The following is a 15,567-nucleotide window of genomic DNA, read 5'->3' as shown; positions in this document are numbered from 1 at the left end:
CAAACTAAAACCGAGTGTTCTGCTAACACCACCCTTAATACTTAGTTTTAGAATCCTTATAAAAATGAAAAGGTGAAGTAACTGCATTAATATGTTAGCAATGGGAAAATAAAATCGCTATCCAAATTTGATAAATCACAGTTGAAGAGGGTGAGTGTACGAAAGACTAAAAACTGACTTGAAATCGGAAACAAGAAGGAGATTTTAATTTGCAATCAAACAGGTTTTAGTTTTCCGTACACTCTTGTCAAATTTTGATAATTTTTTCATTTTTCTTGGCTTAAATATTACTTTATGATTCCCACTGTGTATACTTGTAGGTCTTTTATCTTTATAAGGATTGGGAAAAGCTTATATTAAACGCAACCTTAACTGCGTTGGGAATTTGATTTATGACAGAGAATATCAATAAATAAATGTTAAAGAAACGAGCAATATTTAAGATTAAAAAGTAAATTGCAGGTTTAAGATGCAAAAATTTTCTTATATTTGAAAAAATAGATGGAGATTGAAACAAAATTTTAAAACCTAGATAGATCTTTTCTGAGAATATTCTAGAAGTACATACATTTCTAATTTGGAATATATATCATTATGGCTTAGTCATGAAGCAAACTGTAAAGATATTCATTACATACTAACAAAAAGGCACATATTAACCTTGATACAACTTAATAAATAAAGCAATTATTTATGATTATAAGAGAGTTTTTCTCCAAGAATGGTTAAGAAGTCTTGCTTAACTGTATAGAACATATCTGATTATCACCACTTTGTTCAGTCTATTCTTAAATACAACTTCCTGGTATTTGTATAATTTTTAAGAAAATTACTGTCTTTATTTGTTCATTAAACTTAATTATCTGTTTCAGGTTTTTATTTGGATTATTCGATTGAATATTTACTCATTCATTATAAATTTGTGACAAGAAAGCTCAAAAACAGGAATAATGGTTCAAATGAAATATATCGTAAGATATAAGAATTTGTTTTTATTTCAAATGTTTGGTTAAAAAATGAGGAAAAGAAGAAGAAGAAAATGAAACAAAAATGCGCAAAGGGGACAAGAGAAATACAAAATTAGACTCTATGCAGACTGCAACAATGCTGTAACATTTTAAATAATACGAAAATTCCTACAAAAATCTTTTTAAAAATCAACGGATGATTTTTTAGAAAATCCAATCAGGGCTGAAAGTCCCTATATATCAAGACGGAAAAGAGTAAAAACTGGTAACAAATAAATTTCGTTTTAAACTTTTTTTCTTGAATAATAAAATATCTATAGCTACCAAATTTTTTTACGGATACAATTTATTTATTGAATGAATTCTTACCCGAGAAAATATTAAAAAATTGATTGTTTATTGCTAAAAATAGATTTACTCCTCCCGAAAATTATCTATTATTGAAATAGTTCTACTACCAGTATTATCTCTTTTAAGTCTCGCTTTCAGGCCTGAATCCAATACAGCATTTCAAGAAAAATATTCTTATAAAATATATGCATTCTTATTATTTTCCAAAAGAAACTTTCGACGAGAATAAAATAACTCACCTCTCTAACTTATTTTTTTCTCACAGGAGGATAAAAGGGGACGACATTGAAGTTTCAAATGCAATGGTTATTCGCGTGAAATCGAAAGCTAATTTCGAGGCAAATATTTTTTTTAAAATCTTTATTCTGTGAACTTTAATAGGGTGCATCCGAGATGCCGAGTTACTAATTTTCTCAAAAATTTTTTATGATCGAAAAATGTTCTTTAATGAACGATGTGTTTTAAATGATCGAGAAATTAGTTATATTGCTAGAACCACCAATGAATCGCACATAGTTATGAATAAGCACAGAAATGAGCCACAAAATTAAGTTCTTTACTTCATTGGAAGAAATGACACACACAAAAAAAAAAAAAAAAAAAATGGATACAAGTTATGTTTTTTCTTGTCATCTCAAAAATATTTCATTTCTTTTTACAATGCAATTAGCTGTCACCAAATCTGATAAAAAAAATTTATACATCAACTACATATCTTATGATTTGTGCATTGGAAGCAAACAAATATTATTGAGCTAAATATTTAAATTAGATAATAAAAAGGAGAGATCGTAGTATGTAGTTAGTAGTATGTATTTATTTAAGGAAATATATCAGCATTTTTTAACAGAATGATAAAATTTTCTTTGGCAAAATGTAAGTTGAAGAAAGTAAAAATTTCGAGAATTTAATTTTCTTATTATCATTTTATAAAGATTAAAATATTGATTAATACTGGAGATTTTATTTTATTTTATAACCGTCGTTGAACAGCCGACCCGATTTCATGGGTTTACGACTACTTACGTTCAACTCCGTAGCTTTGTAATTTTGAACCAATCCAGAAGACAAGGAAACTCCTGGATCAGTACCCCCAGAGGTATTGATTTGTTGTGGGAACATGGAGTTCTTTGAGACTCTTCTGATTTAACGAGCATCAGTCACCATTTACTACACGGGGAGTCTCCGGCCGGCGAGGATAGAACCCACGACCTCTTGGATATGGGCCCAGCGCCCTACCGACCAGGCTATCCCGGCCCAATACTAGAGATTAAACAAAATCTCAAACATCACTCAGAAATACATACAGACCGTTTAAAAAAAAGCAGAAATATTTTTTTGACTGAAGATTTTTAAACGCAAATTTAAAAAAAAAAATCATAATTTTGCATTTCTATAAATTTTAAATAATGTCCGGTTTTTGACAATTAGTTTTTTTGCTGAAATAGCATTTCAAATAGAGAAAAATTCAATTGCAATTCTATCTCTAAAATTTCTAAACATTTTTATTTTACAAATAAACAAACGAATAAATATGTAATTTTTATGAAAATGTCAGCTTTTTACAAGAAACATAAATATTTAAAATAGCATTTCACATAAATTGCAATTCAATTTCGAATAGTCTGGAGAACAATTTTCAGCATATCTTATGTCAATAAACATAGGAATTTCAATGAAAATGTCAATTTCTGACAAAACTGTTTTGCTAAAATAGCATTTTATATTAATTACAATTGTTATATCGCGAAATTTTTTTATGATTTATTCCTTCCTATGAATAAATGAGTGAATATGAAAATTTTATAGAAACGTCAGTTTTTGAGAACTAACTTTTTGCTAAATAAATTAACATATTAATTACAAATAAATTAAATTATATTTTTCCAGGATTTGTATTATTCAATGACGAAAAGAAGAATTCCACTACTATACATCATTCTAATGTATATGAGCATGCATTATCAGAATTGATATTTAGATTGGAAAAGTTTACATCATTTGTTTGTACAAATAATAAAATAGTAAATTAATATCAAATACTAAATATTACATATTAAAACGTTGTTTTGAATATTTTGCCTAACAAGTAATTAGTTAAAAAAAAAACTTCTAACTGAAAGATTTAGTTAAAACCTTACCACAGCTCAATTTTTTACATTTTAAGAATAAAAGTAATTTATAAACATCACGCCTTGTAAAAATAAAAATAATTACAATAAAATAAATAATTATCTCTGAAAATTTTCCCCGTGTCAGCAAATAAATGTTACTCATTATTCTTATTTCGACATTTAGAAAGTATGAAGTATATTGATGAAATGTGGGTTTCAGTTGTTTTGAAATTTTTAATGAAGCAGGAATAAAATTATTTCTCTAACTTTTTTCATTAGTTAATGGAGAATATGTTAGAATATAGAAATTTAAACTGATAACAGAAACTACAGATAAAGAAAGCTGGATTTTGAAATAAAGGTTTAACTCATTAGAAAGTAAATGAGTACCTTTTTCTTATGTTCCTTTTTGTTTTTTTTCAGTGATATTTCTAATGGCTTGAAATTTTTTTTCATGAATTGCAGAAAAGAAATCGATTTATTGAGCAGATTACACTTACAAAATCACACATTTGCATACACACAAATTACATATTCAAATAAAGGGAAACATTTATATCTATTCATATTATACATATAACATGTGTTGTTTTATATATTACAGTGTGAAGGGTAATAGGTTAAAAAATTTTATAAACTAAATTTTTTAAATAAAAATGACAAGTGTGTCCCAAGTTTTAAAAGTAAATTAAAAAATGAAATGCAAGTACTTTAAAAATGAAAATCTTCATAATTAGAAAATATAAACTAATACACATGATAATTGCACTCTGATTTGAGCTTCTTTTTTTTTTCTTTTTTTTTTTTTTTTTCAACTCATAAAATTCTTAATCTTAAAATATTGCTCATTATATTTTTAAAACATAAAGAAAATAAAAATGTAAATTCTTAAAAGTGAATACTAAATGAATGATTAATAAATATCACTTCTTCAATTATAAGCACAATTCTATAGAATAGTAACAATCTTTATAATAAGCTGAAAATAACTGTAAATGGCTGAAGAAGCTGTAAATAACTCCAGCAGCAGCTGAAGAAGCTGAAAATAACTCCTTCAAACTTTCAATCACAGATATTTTTTAACATTATTATTAGTCACTTTTCAATTTTTAAAAAAAAAATAAAAAAGAGATTGAAATGAAATTACTTAACACTTTCATCTTCATCAACAGTCTATTGAAGTATTACAACATTTTTAGGGAAGAGGGGTGAAATTCTTAAAAAGGAAGTATAGACACAAGTATACCTTTCTTTCCCTCTGTTTTTTTAACATAGTAGAAAATATAGCTAAAAATTTTGTAGTTTTAACATTTTTTTTTCTTCTAAGTTTATAATAAATTCTTACTACAAGTTTTATGTTACATTCTAAGAATTTTATACATTGAAAATAGTCTTGATTCACTGTAAGCTCCAAAAAATACACTTCATACACTGAAAAATAAAAATTCTTACCGTGCATGCAGTCTAATTTTTCATTTACCTTTGCACTGTTATAATTTTATTTATTCATTTGCTTTTTTTTTCGTTTGTTTACTGACTGCACACATTTTCATACGCTTTAGAATAAATTCAATGGCTTCATTGACAAAATATTGCATTTGCAAAGTATGGACAATTTTGGTAATATATTCGCACTAATTCTTTCAAACAATTATTAATTTAATTTTTTTGGTAACTACAATTGTGTACTTAAAAATGTATTATGTTACTTCAACTTCAAAAGTGGTGGCAACTATACATCAAAATGTTTTACAGCGCATGGCACACTTTAAAATTATAAAGTCAACAATGATAGAATTATTATTAAGATAGATCCCGCAGTAAAGAATTTTGTTGGATAAGTTTTTCAAAATCGACTTCTATAGTTGATCTCGAAAATGAGTTATTTTTTTCTTTGCATTGTTGTTACAGTTAGCCCTCGAGGCTTTTGTTCGTCGATTAGTCATGGCGAGGGCCAATTTCAGACTTCCAAGTGTTTTTCATCCATGGAAATATAATAGCGAAATTTCACTTGAAAGAAGCCCTGGTTCGAAACTCTCATGTTTGAAGAAGTGTTGGGGGGGGGGGTCGACGGCCAGGCGTGAAGCTTAGGATAGAATGATGTCAAAACCATTTTAGTTGAGTGGAAGCTTTTTTTTTTTTCTACTCAACAAAAAGATCGTCACAGTTCCGCAGGTGCCTTTTTACATTAGATTTTTTTCCCAAATCATCTCTTCACCCCCCTTTTAAATCTACACTTATTTATATCGTCAATTGTGGGGTGGGGGTAGCATCATGTTAGGTTTTCGAAATGGGGTTTGTGAATGCGTTAAAAAGAAATGGAAAAAAAAGCGATAGAAAAAAATAAGGAATGGTGAAGACGCGAATAAAAAAATTGGAAAAGGTTTGTAAGAAAGAAAGAAAGAGCAAGAACTGGTTGTAGAAGAACCGGTGATGTGAAATCTAAAAGAAGTACCAGTGACAGGCCAAGGGGTGTGTATAGGATGAGATTATCGGTATAGGGAGGGTAAGTTAAAGAATAAAAGATGCCGGGAGTTGAGTGAAAACCGGTGATTATCTATCGCGGCTATAGGCGGAGCTTTGCTGTGATTGCAGAAAAGAAATTCGAAAAAGAATAGGACAAAAACTGGGAATAGGAAGAACAAAATCTGTCGACAAAGAACGCAGCTTTGACATATTGTCTACATTTATAGATTAATTGCTAAAGCCGGAATAACGAATCGGTAATAACAATTTGTAGACACCTTTGGAGTGAAAGAGCTTAAATTTGACAATTCTTTCTCTAATTCCTTTGACAATAGGATGTCTTTATGATTGTATCATTCATTTCTCTTTGTGTATTCAGTGTGATTATTTTTTTTTTTTCTTACTTCAAAATCAGATATAATGCTTGAAGTCACTATACGTTTGAGATAAACTGAAAAGGAAATGAAAGAGGTTTATTAAATTCCGAAATTTTTGAAGCTAGTTTCAAACGGAAACTACTTTTGAGACGTATGTCAACTGACCAAAAAGAGAAGTTGTATGAATGAAATAATTATAGAAGATCAATTTTTAAATGTGTAAATCTGACAATGAGTAATTTGTAATTATATATGAAGCAGAGTTATTATCGGAGATTATTCTTACATTTCAAGTAACTAATAAAAATAAAAACGTAAAATCGAAATGAGTGATTTGATGAATGTTTTATAGCAATAATAAATATTTTGTGCCAGTTTTAAAACAGGACTATTTTGTATAATCATTACTAGAACTCAAATTTTGATGACCTATAAAATGCCTAAAAACCACTTTAAAAAAGGAACAAAAAAATATTTTTGACTACTCAGTAAAAAATTCTGGTTACAGTAAAAAGTGTCTGCCCCACTTTTTACCGTAAGATCCAGTTCTACTGTAACATTTCACGGAAAGAAAAATCTGATTTAGCGAAATTTTTACAATAATAATAACTCTAAAATCTTTGAATCACTCTAATTAAGTAAATATTTTTTGTAAAAATTATAATTCTATAAAAATTAATATTTCTGTATTTTACGATGAAAAAGGATTTTACGGATGATGCACACATAAATTTCGGTACTTTATATTGTAATTTGATTCGGGATTTTTTATAGCATAGAGTATCTTTTACCAAAGAATTATCGTATCTTCTTGTTCTTCTTATGATTAAAAATTTATTTTTGAATTGAATAATATTTATAAAAAGTCGTAGCCAAACTCTATATAAAGTATAATTTCAGTTGCGATTGAATTACATTTCTGTGTCTAATTAAAAGGCATAGCAATTCTAAAATATACTTAAATTTGTTTTATTTTTCTGCGCAAGACAATTCGAGAAATTAAAAAATTATTTGGGCAATTTTGTATACGTTTATAATCATAAAGTAAAAATCATTTCCCATGTTTAATGTATTAAATATATATAATAATATCTAGAATAATATTTATTCAATTAGTTATTAGCATACAAAAATTTAAAAATGACGAAAAAAAGGAAACGAAAGTAAAGAGGAAATAAAGAGAAAAAAATAATTTTAATCGCTAGGGGAGGCAGAATTTAGAATTTTTAAATAGAAAACCATTTGTCATGATAAAAAATAATTGTAAGCATATTCTTTTCGTAAATATTTGAAAACAGAAATAATTTCTTTTAACCTTTACTAACATACCTTCTCTACATCTTGGTCTAAAAATTATTTTTTAAATTATGTTTTATATACTATTTTTTGTGCGCTTTATACAAAAAGATTTATTAAATGTAAATTAGTGTTATAATTTCTTAAATAATATTTATTCCTCTAAGCATTGCTACTTATTGCTATTTTTTTAAACGAAGAAGGAAAAAATAACATTTCAATTTAAGGATCACAAAACGTATAGTTACAAGCAGAGAAAAAGAAATGTGGCTTGAGAAAATTATATTCGGAAAATTTTGAAAACAAAAACTTAATTTTGTTATAATATAACCATTATCTATTTGCCTACTCTACACCTGGATCAAAATTACGGTATAATGGATTTCTGGTTCCGTAGCCTCTTTCGGTAAAAATTGATTTTTTTTAACCGTAATTAACTGTAATTTTTTCAGTTAACAAACAACATTCAATCTAAGGAACATAACATTTCAATCTAAGGATCACAGAACGTATAGTTACAAGCAGAGAAAAAGAAATGTGGCTTGAGAAAATTATATTCGGAAAAATTTGAAAACAAAAACTTAATTTTGTTATAATATAACCATTATCTATTTGCCTACTCTACATCTGGATCAAAATTACGGTATAATGGATTTCTGGTTCCGTAGCATCTTTCGGTAAAAATTGATTTTTTTTAACCGTAGTTAACTGTAATTTTTTCAGTGCAGATTATATAGTTTTAGAGAAAGAAAAGAAAATATGGCTTGGAAAAAAAATAGCATGTATATTATTTTCGTAAATATTTAAAAACAAATACTGAATTTTTACAAAATTTAACCCTTGATAATTTTAGTTCACCTATTTTAAATACTTATAAAATTAATCAAAATAATAAATTCAATTTCATGGAATAATTTTTCCATAAATAAATTAACAATTTATGTCTCATCACCATTTATTCTCATCACCATCACCAAGATTTTTCGCTTGATGTGTCTGAGACGAGTTTTGTAAATGATGAACCTCTACAGGAGTTTTCATTCAGGTATTCAGGTGTCATTTCAGGTATTAATATAAAAATTGGTGAAAATTGCAGAAAAAATATATTAATTGTACATAATGGAATTAAATAAATAAATGATAATAATAAAGTGCCAAAATAATAAATTATTACTGAAAAAAATGATTTTCAGTTACATGCATATTTTAGAACAGCTATTAAGAGACATCCTTTTTATTTCTCTTTATTCCTACACAAAGAAAGAAAGCAATCGACACTAATGCGAGGCAAATATTCCCATTAAGGATATTAAAATATGATATTTTACTACTGTTGTAAGGCATTAATGCTTGTATTTATTTGATAGATAATAAAATACGTTATATGAGCAATACTAATGATAAAATACATTTGCATATAAAACTAGGATTATAAATTATAGTTTTTAGCAATATATATATATATATATATATATATATATATATATATATATATATATATATATATATATATATATATATATATATATATATATATATATATATATATATATATATATATATAATATATATATATATATATATATATATATATATATATATATATATATATATATATATATATATAAATATATATATATATATATATATATATATATATATATATATATATATATATATATATATATATATATATATATATATATATATATATATATATATATATATATATATATAGACACAGATATTTCTTTAAGGCCTTTTATCCTCTCTATTGCATGCATGTATTTTTACATGTAAATTATTGGTGTGCAGTTGCATTAGGTATTGACATAATGGTAGCTAGTTTTCTGCACAATATTTAATGAATTAAAAAAGAATTATTTAGTATTGCTCTGTTAATGAGGGAAGACTCAAAATATAAATATCAAGACTCAAATGTTTAAATTAATTTAAAATAAAATATTATGGATTGGTTTAAGTTTCGAGGAATTCTTATGTAAATAATAATATTGCATCACGAGGACCTAAATAATAATATAAAGTTAGGGGTAATTTTTAATTTTAAAAATGTTTTTCTATTCAAAAATTAGATTAAATTTCAGATTATAGTGTTAAAACTCAGATTATAGTGTCTACTCTTCCAGAAATTCACAAACATACTTCATTTATAGTTTTGAAAAATGTTTTGTCACATTGGATAGAATTAGAACACTATTAAAATAATATAATTCTTAGTAAATAGAATCAATTCATCTTTCGAAACATAAATTTTAAACAAATCAAAAGAAGCATCGATAAAAGTTTTTCATAGATATAAACTTAGTACGCATTTTATTTTCACAATGTTTTTAATAAAGTAGTCTCCGAAATTGAAGAAACAAAAACAAAATAAATCATATTGAAATTATCCAACATTACAATTAAAATAGTGACATAGATTTTAACAAAAAATTATAATTTGAAAATTTTAAATGGACCCGTACTCGAATAGATATGAAAGAATTTTTCTTAACAAAGATAGGTACTTTACATTAAATTACGCTTGAAAATACATGTAAAACATAAATTTGATATTTCGGTATTGATCTATCTATTTAAATCGAATAAAAGAACATTTATTTCTCTTAAAATAAAAATAAGTTGCTTATTAAAAGCATATTACCAATCCTCAAATCATTTATTATTATTACTTATATATTTTTGTATTCATTTTTATAAAAACGTTAAAACACCAGAAATTTGCTAATGTTAGCGATTATTAGTCAGTTTAAATATAAAAATCAATAATACTTATATTAATACTGATTAATTAATTAATTATATTAATTAATTATATAAATTTTTGATTTCTTGCTCGCATACAACTTAAATATATGTATAAACATACCTTTGAAATTCAAATCCTTTTTTTTTTTAAATATAATAGTTTGAATTAAAGAAATAATGACACTTTATCTGAAATATTGATTAAATATTAGCAAAAATACTTCATCTACTATAAAATAATTTGTTAAAGGCAAACTCAAAACATAAATTCAAGTCAACTCTTAAGGGCACATATTTTAAATTCGATTTATTAGTAATTTTTTTTTCTTCTTCAAATTAATGAGGCATGTCTGGATAGGTGAGCTTCCATTGCCCCACTTACCTCCCTCTAACCCTATCATTCTCAGACAGCGTTATTGACATTTCAAATTAATGACATATAACTAGCTTTTGCGAACCCTTAAATGGCTGCCCGAAACAGAATTTCAAATTAAAGGTCGCTTCCTAAGCCGTTTTATAGAAATTGAATGCTGAAGAAACGTTAAAATTAACTTATGCAAAAATTGTCTCCGCCACAATCAGTTTTTTTAGTATTTTCGTTTTCTTTATCATGAATGAAGTTCGATTTCTTGGAGATCACGAAAACGGAAGAAAAACATGTACTGATACAAAAATAATAATCGATGAAATTTTATCCTCACGCTATAGCCAAAAGAAAGAAAGTGGTTTCGAGATTAATGACTGCAGATGAAATATAGCAACAAGAAAAAATATATTTAAACCATTGTCATTTTATGAAGTCGATGAAGCTTTTCAGTAAATGCTATTTTCAGTAAATTTTTTGCTTATATTCTTTTGTCAACGACCTCCTCTCAAAATTACTTGATCACTACAAATTAATGACAAATTTTCCAAAGTAATAAATGAAAAATAACGAAACAATCATTGCGATACATTTTTTGTCTTTAAGCCTTATGCCACTTCATAAATTTCAAAATGCTGTAAGCAAAAAAGTGGAGAATTTGTATTTACGAACATAAGAGCAAACTCTTAATCCCTATATTTCACACATTTCATCTGTGAAGTGACTAAAATATTAAAAATATGGTACAACTTAGATACATTTCAAATTAATGACAAGATCATCAAAATAATAAATGAAAAATTACGAAACAATCATTGCGATGCATTTTTTGTCTTTAAGCCTTATGCCACTTCATAAATTTCAAAATGCTGTAAGCAAAAAAGTGGAGAATTTGTATTTACGAACATAAGAGCAAACTCTTAATCCCTATGCTTCAAACATTTCATCTGTGAAGTGACTAAAATATTAAAAATATGGTACAACTTAGATACATTTCAAATTAATGACAAAATCATCAAAATAATAAATGAAAAATAACGAAAAAAAAGTAAAATTATTAAGATACACTTTTATCTGTAAGCCTTCTGTCACTTTCACAAATTTCGAAATACTGTAAGTAGAAAAGTGACAAATTTGCATTTAAGAACATAAAAGGAAAGTAAGAGAACGTGACTTATTTAATTCATGTATGTCAAGCTATTTTATCTGTGAAATAATTGAAATATTAAAAATGTGGAATAACTTAGAAACATCTCAAATTAATAGCATCCAAATTAATGACAACTTTTCCATATTTACCATAATAAATGAAAAATAAAGAAAAATAATTTAGATGCATTTCTATCTGTAAGTACTACATGAATTGCAAAATACTTATCAGAAAAGTGATAAATTTGTATTTACGAGCATAAAATCAAAGTGAAAAATTTAAGTCAAAATTACTTAATCCCTGTATGTCAAATTATAGGTTATATTATCAGTAAAATAACTGAAATATTAAAAAAGTGAAATAATTTAGCAAATTAATGACTAATTTACCATAGTAGATGAAAAATGTCGCGAAATTTAAGATAATTTAGCCGCATTTCCGTCGGTAAGTATCAGGTCGCCACATAAATTCAAAATACTTAATCCCTGTACTTCAAACTAAAGGCTATTTTATCAGTGAAATAACTAAAATATAAAAAATGAAGAATAACTTCCTTTCATTTCAGTCAATAAATGTTTGGTAATTTTATAAAAATCAAAATGTTTAAAGAAGGATACTACTGTAAAATTTGCCTTTTACAAGCACAAAAGTAGAATGAACTCAGTTGCTCTCCTGAATTTTTACAATTTATCAAAATGAAAATGCAAATCTTAATAATTTAGATACATTTTTGATTCTCTCAAAAGATTCTTTTTATCAATTTCCAAATATTGTAAGAATAAAATTAAGAGATTTTTATTTACAAACATGAAAGAAAAAGCCACAAACAGAACCTAAATCCCTTTATCCATATACTTAATGTCTAAAGACAATTTCTCAAAATAAGGAAAAAATAAAAATTAGTAATTTCGATGCATTTCTAATCATGTTAAAAAGTGTTTGGCTACTTTATAAATTGAAATGTTTGTCAAATTTGTGATACTTCTGAATTTACATTACATATTCATATATACGAAGACTCAAGGGTAAAAGTAAAACTCCATGCTTAGTAGCTTAGAGATTTAAAAAACATATTATGCTGAAAATTTGTGGCTTGTATTGAAAGACAACCAGTATTGTTTCGCAAAATCTTGACTGATCTTAAACAGAAGGAAGATTCTTATCCTAAGTATTTATTTATGCAAGAGAAGGGAAGTTTTTATCAAATGTGGGTTATTAATTTTTTATCTCCATAGTCTCAAGATAATTCTGACATTTAACAATAATTACATGGAACACTCTTAGAAATAAGACTCTCATTTTTTACTATTCAGCAATCCTTGAACAGTATTTTGTTACTTTTTTAGAATCATTTCGTTACGAAATTACGCGATTTAAAACTAAACGCGAACTCTCAAATATGTGACGAAAATTTTTCCTCATCGCAGTGCTTTGTGGATCATCGTTAACTAGAATGACGTAACTAGAGTGAAGATTAGATGATCGAAACACAAATGAAGATTAGATGATCGAAACATGAATAACGATATATTTCCTTTCTTTTGACGAAATTAGTTTCTTCGAAGAAGTGACGATAGTTATTTCGTCATTTTGACCATATGCTCCCTAGTACTATATACCAGGAAACAGTCTCGTCTTGAAACAAAGAACGTTACGGGAAATTTGAGTATCCATTTTTTTAAGTGACGAAAAAAGATCAAATTACTCTTAGCAAGAAATTGTGATACGTTTACTTTTGTAAAATGATTAGCTGCTGTTTTGCGAAAAATCCATCTCTAGCTTTTGTAGAAAGTACTTAATCTTTTCTATACATTAAATGAAAGATATGAAACCAGTGAATAATATTTAAATGTAGAATATTTAAGACGAATAATCTGATGACTTCTTCATCTAAATTACTCTAACTAGTGAGAGCATCAATTATGTCTTACACCTACTGTTCATGACGAAGAAAAGTGATAAGATTAATTATTTTACCCTAATTACTCAATCCGATAGCCAACTTCACATCATGCAGTGAATGAGATAAGAGATGCACAATAAGCCACCGTTTATCTTATCCATAATATAGTTTAAGAAAATATTGGTAACATTTTCGCAAAAAGATGAGGAATTAATACAGTTTTGCTTAGTTAATTGAAGAAGATTCAATTAACTGACGACTGAAATTTGTAAGCTGTACCACCGTAATATCCTTTTCAGTTTATTCTGAAAAGCGTGTGCTGTGTTAATGACGTTTAGTTCTTCAAATGGGAGGATCATTAGGGTTTTCCCCCCATCACTTACCAAAAAGGGGTGAGGAATGGTATTTGGGGATGAGAGTAGGATAAGGATAAAAAAAAAAAAAAAGAAAAATTGAGTAGTATTATTAATATTTTAAAGAAATTTTATTTTTCAAACAATGTTATAATATATTGTTCTAAAATTTTGTATTAAGCATTTGATTTTTTCTCATTTTCGCAATGGATTTTTCCTTTTCCATTATATTTTTATTGATCAATTAGCTTACTTTTATAAGCTTATTAAGCTTTTTCTTTAATATATATTTTAAAAAAATTATTTATATTTTAAAAATTATACTTTCAACTCATTTATGACGTGAGTTAATACTTAGTTTCGTAATAGATTAGAAAATTTAAATTCGTAAATAATTCAAAAATTAAAATTATTTTATTTCCACTGTGAATTCATTTTTATGTAGTTTTTTTTCCTGCATATAAAACGAAAAAAAAAAGTCTCAAAAAAATACTTTACAGGATTATTCTGCAAAGATTATTTGTACACTTGTTAAATTACACAACACCAGAAGAACTTAAATAAATACTACATTTTTTTTTTTAATTCAAAATTATTTTCTGAAAATTATAAATTCAATTATATTTCCAGCTTAAAAAGTATTATTATAAAACAAGTAATTTTATACTAATAAAATATTGAAAAATTTTAGTCATAACCAATATTTATTTCTTTAAAAAGCATATATTAAGACAAATTATTTATCACACAAACGACATTAGTCATATATGATTTTAGGAATTCATTAGATATCATAAAACTAATTCCATTGACAAACATTCATTATATCAATAATATTACATAATTCATCATTAACATTAACATTTAAAAAAATTTATTCGGTTCTTAAAGTAAAGTTTTTGCTTAAAAATAAACTATTTCTCCCGTGTATGTCAAATATCGATTGAAAAATAATTGATCATAGCTATGCCACTGAATAAAGAGAAACTAAAGCGGAAGTAGACTTTTGGCAGTTACCATAGTGATTTATTAGAATCACTGGAGATAAATGGAAAGAAAAATATGAGAACATTTGGTCAGAAAACTATTGCTACATATAATAAAGTAGAGATTTGCTTTAAATGTTCTACAGTGATATATCATTAAAGTTCGTAAAGAGCATTGGATATAATTTAAGCGTAATTGTTTTCTTAAAAATAACGATAATTACAAAATATTTCAAGTTCAAATAAATTTCTTGAAACTATGTTTTTTAACCTTTCTTAAGTAAAATGATTTAAATATACACTTCAAAAAACTCTGGATCATATTATGATATAAAGTACAGGCACTTTGAGTGCATTATTTATAAAATTCATTTTACCATAAATCCATTTTTACCGTAAAATATTATATCGTAAATTTTACAGTAATATTTATTTAGAGTAATTTAATTATTTTGCAGTAATTATTACTG

General features: G+C 26.0%; 1 protein-coding gene and 1 long non-coding RNA gene across 12 annotated transcripts in view; one reads left to right on the top strand and one right to left on the bottom strand.

The window, feature by feature from the left end:
* Window positions 1–15,567, bottom strand: part of LOC107444120 (homeobox protein Hox-D4a) — a 232,196-nt gene that overhangs the window by 77,944 nt on the left and 138,685 nt on the right. The gene's annotated exons all lie outside the window — the stretch shown is intronic.
* The window catches only part of LOC107444121 (uncharacterized), a 244,955-nt gene that overhangs the window by 160,223 nt on the left and 69,165 nt on the right, over window positions 1–15,567 (top strand). The window contains exon 3 of one of the 10 annotated variants that reach the window (XR_015431011.1): window positions 1,585–2,131. The exons of the other annotated variants lie outside the window; for them this stretch is intronic. This is a non-coding gene — a long non-coding RNA (uncharacterized LOC107444121). Of the gene's footprint in view, window positions 1–1,584; window positions 2,132–15,567 lie in introns of those variants that run through there. 10 annotated transcript variants of the gene reach the window in all.

Source organism: Parasteatoda tepidariorum, chromosome 12, assembly GCF_982258835.1.
Source record: "Parasteatoda tepidariorum strain Cologne lab strain chromosome 12, Ptep-v5.0, whole genome shotgun sequence".
Lineage (NCBI taxonomy): Eukaryota > Metazoa > Arthropoda > Arachnida > Araneae > Theridiidae > Parasteatoda > Parasteatoda tepidariorum.
The sequence above is the reverse complement of the archived record's forward strand: the minus strand, read 5'-3'. Positions and strand labels throughout refer to the sequence as shown.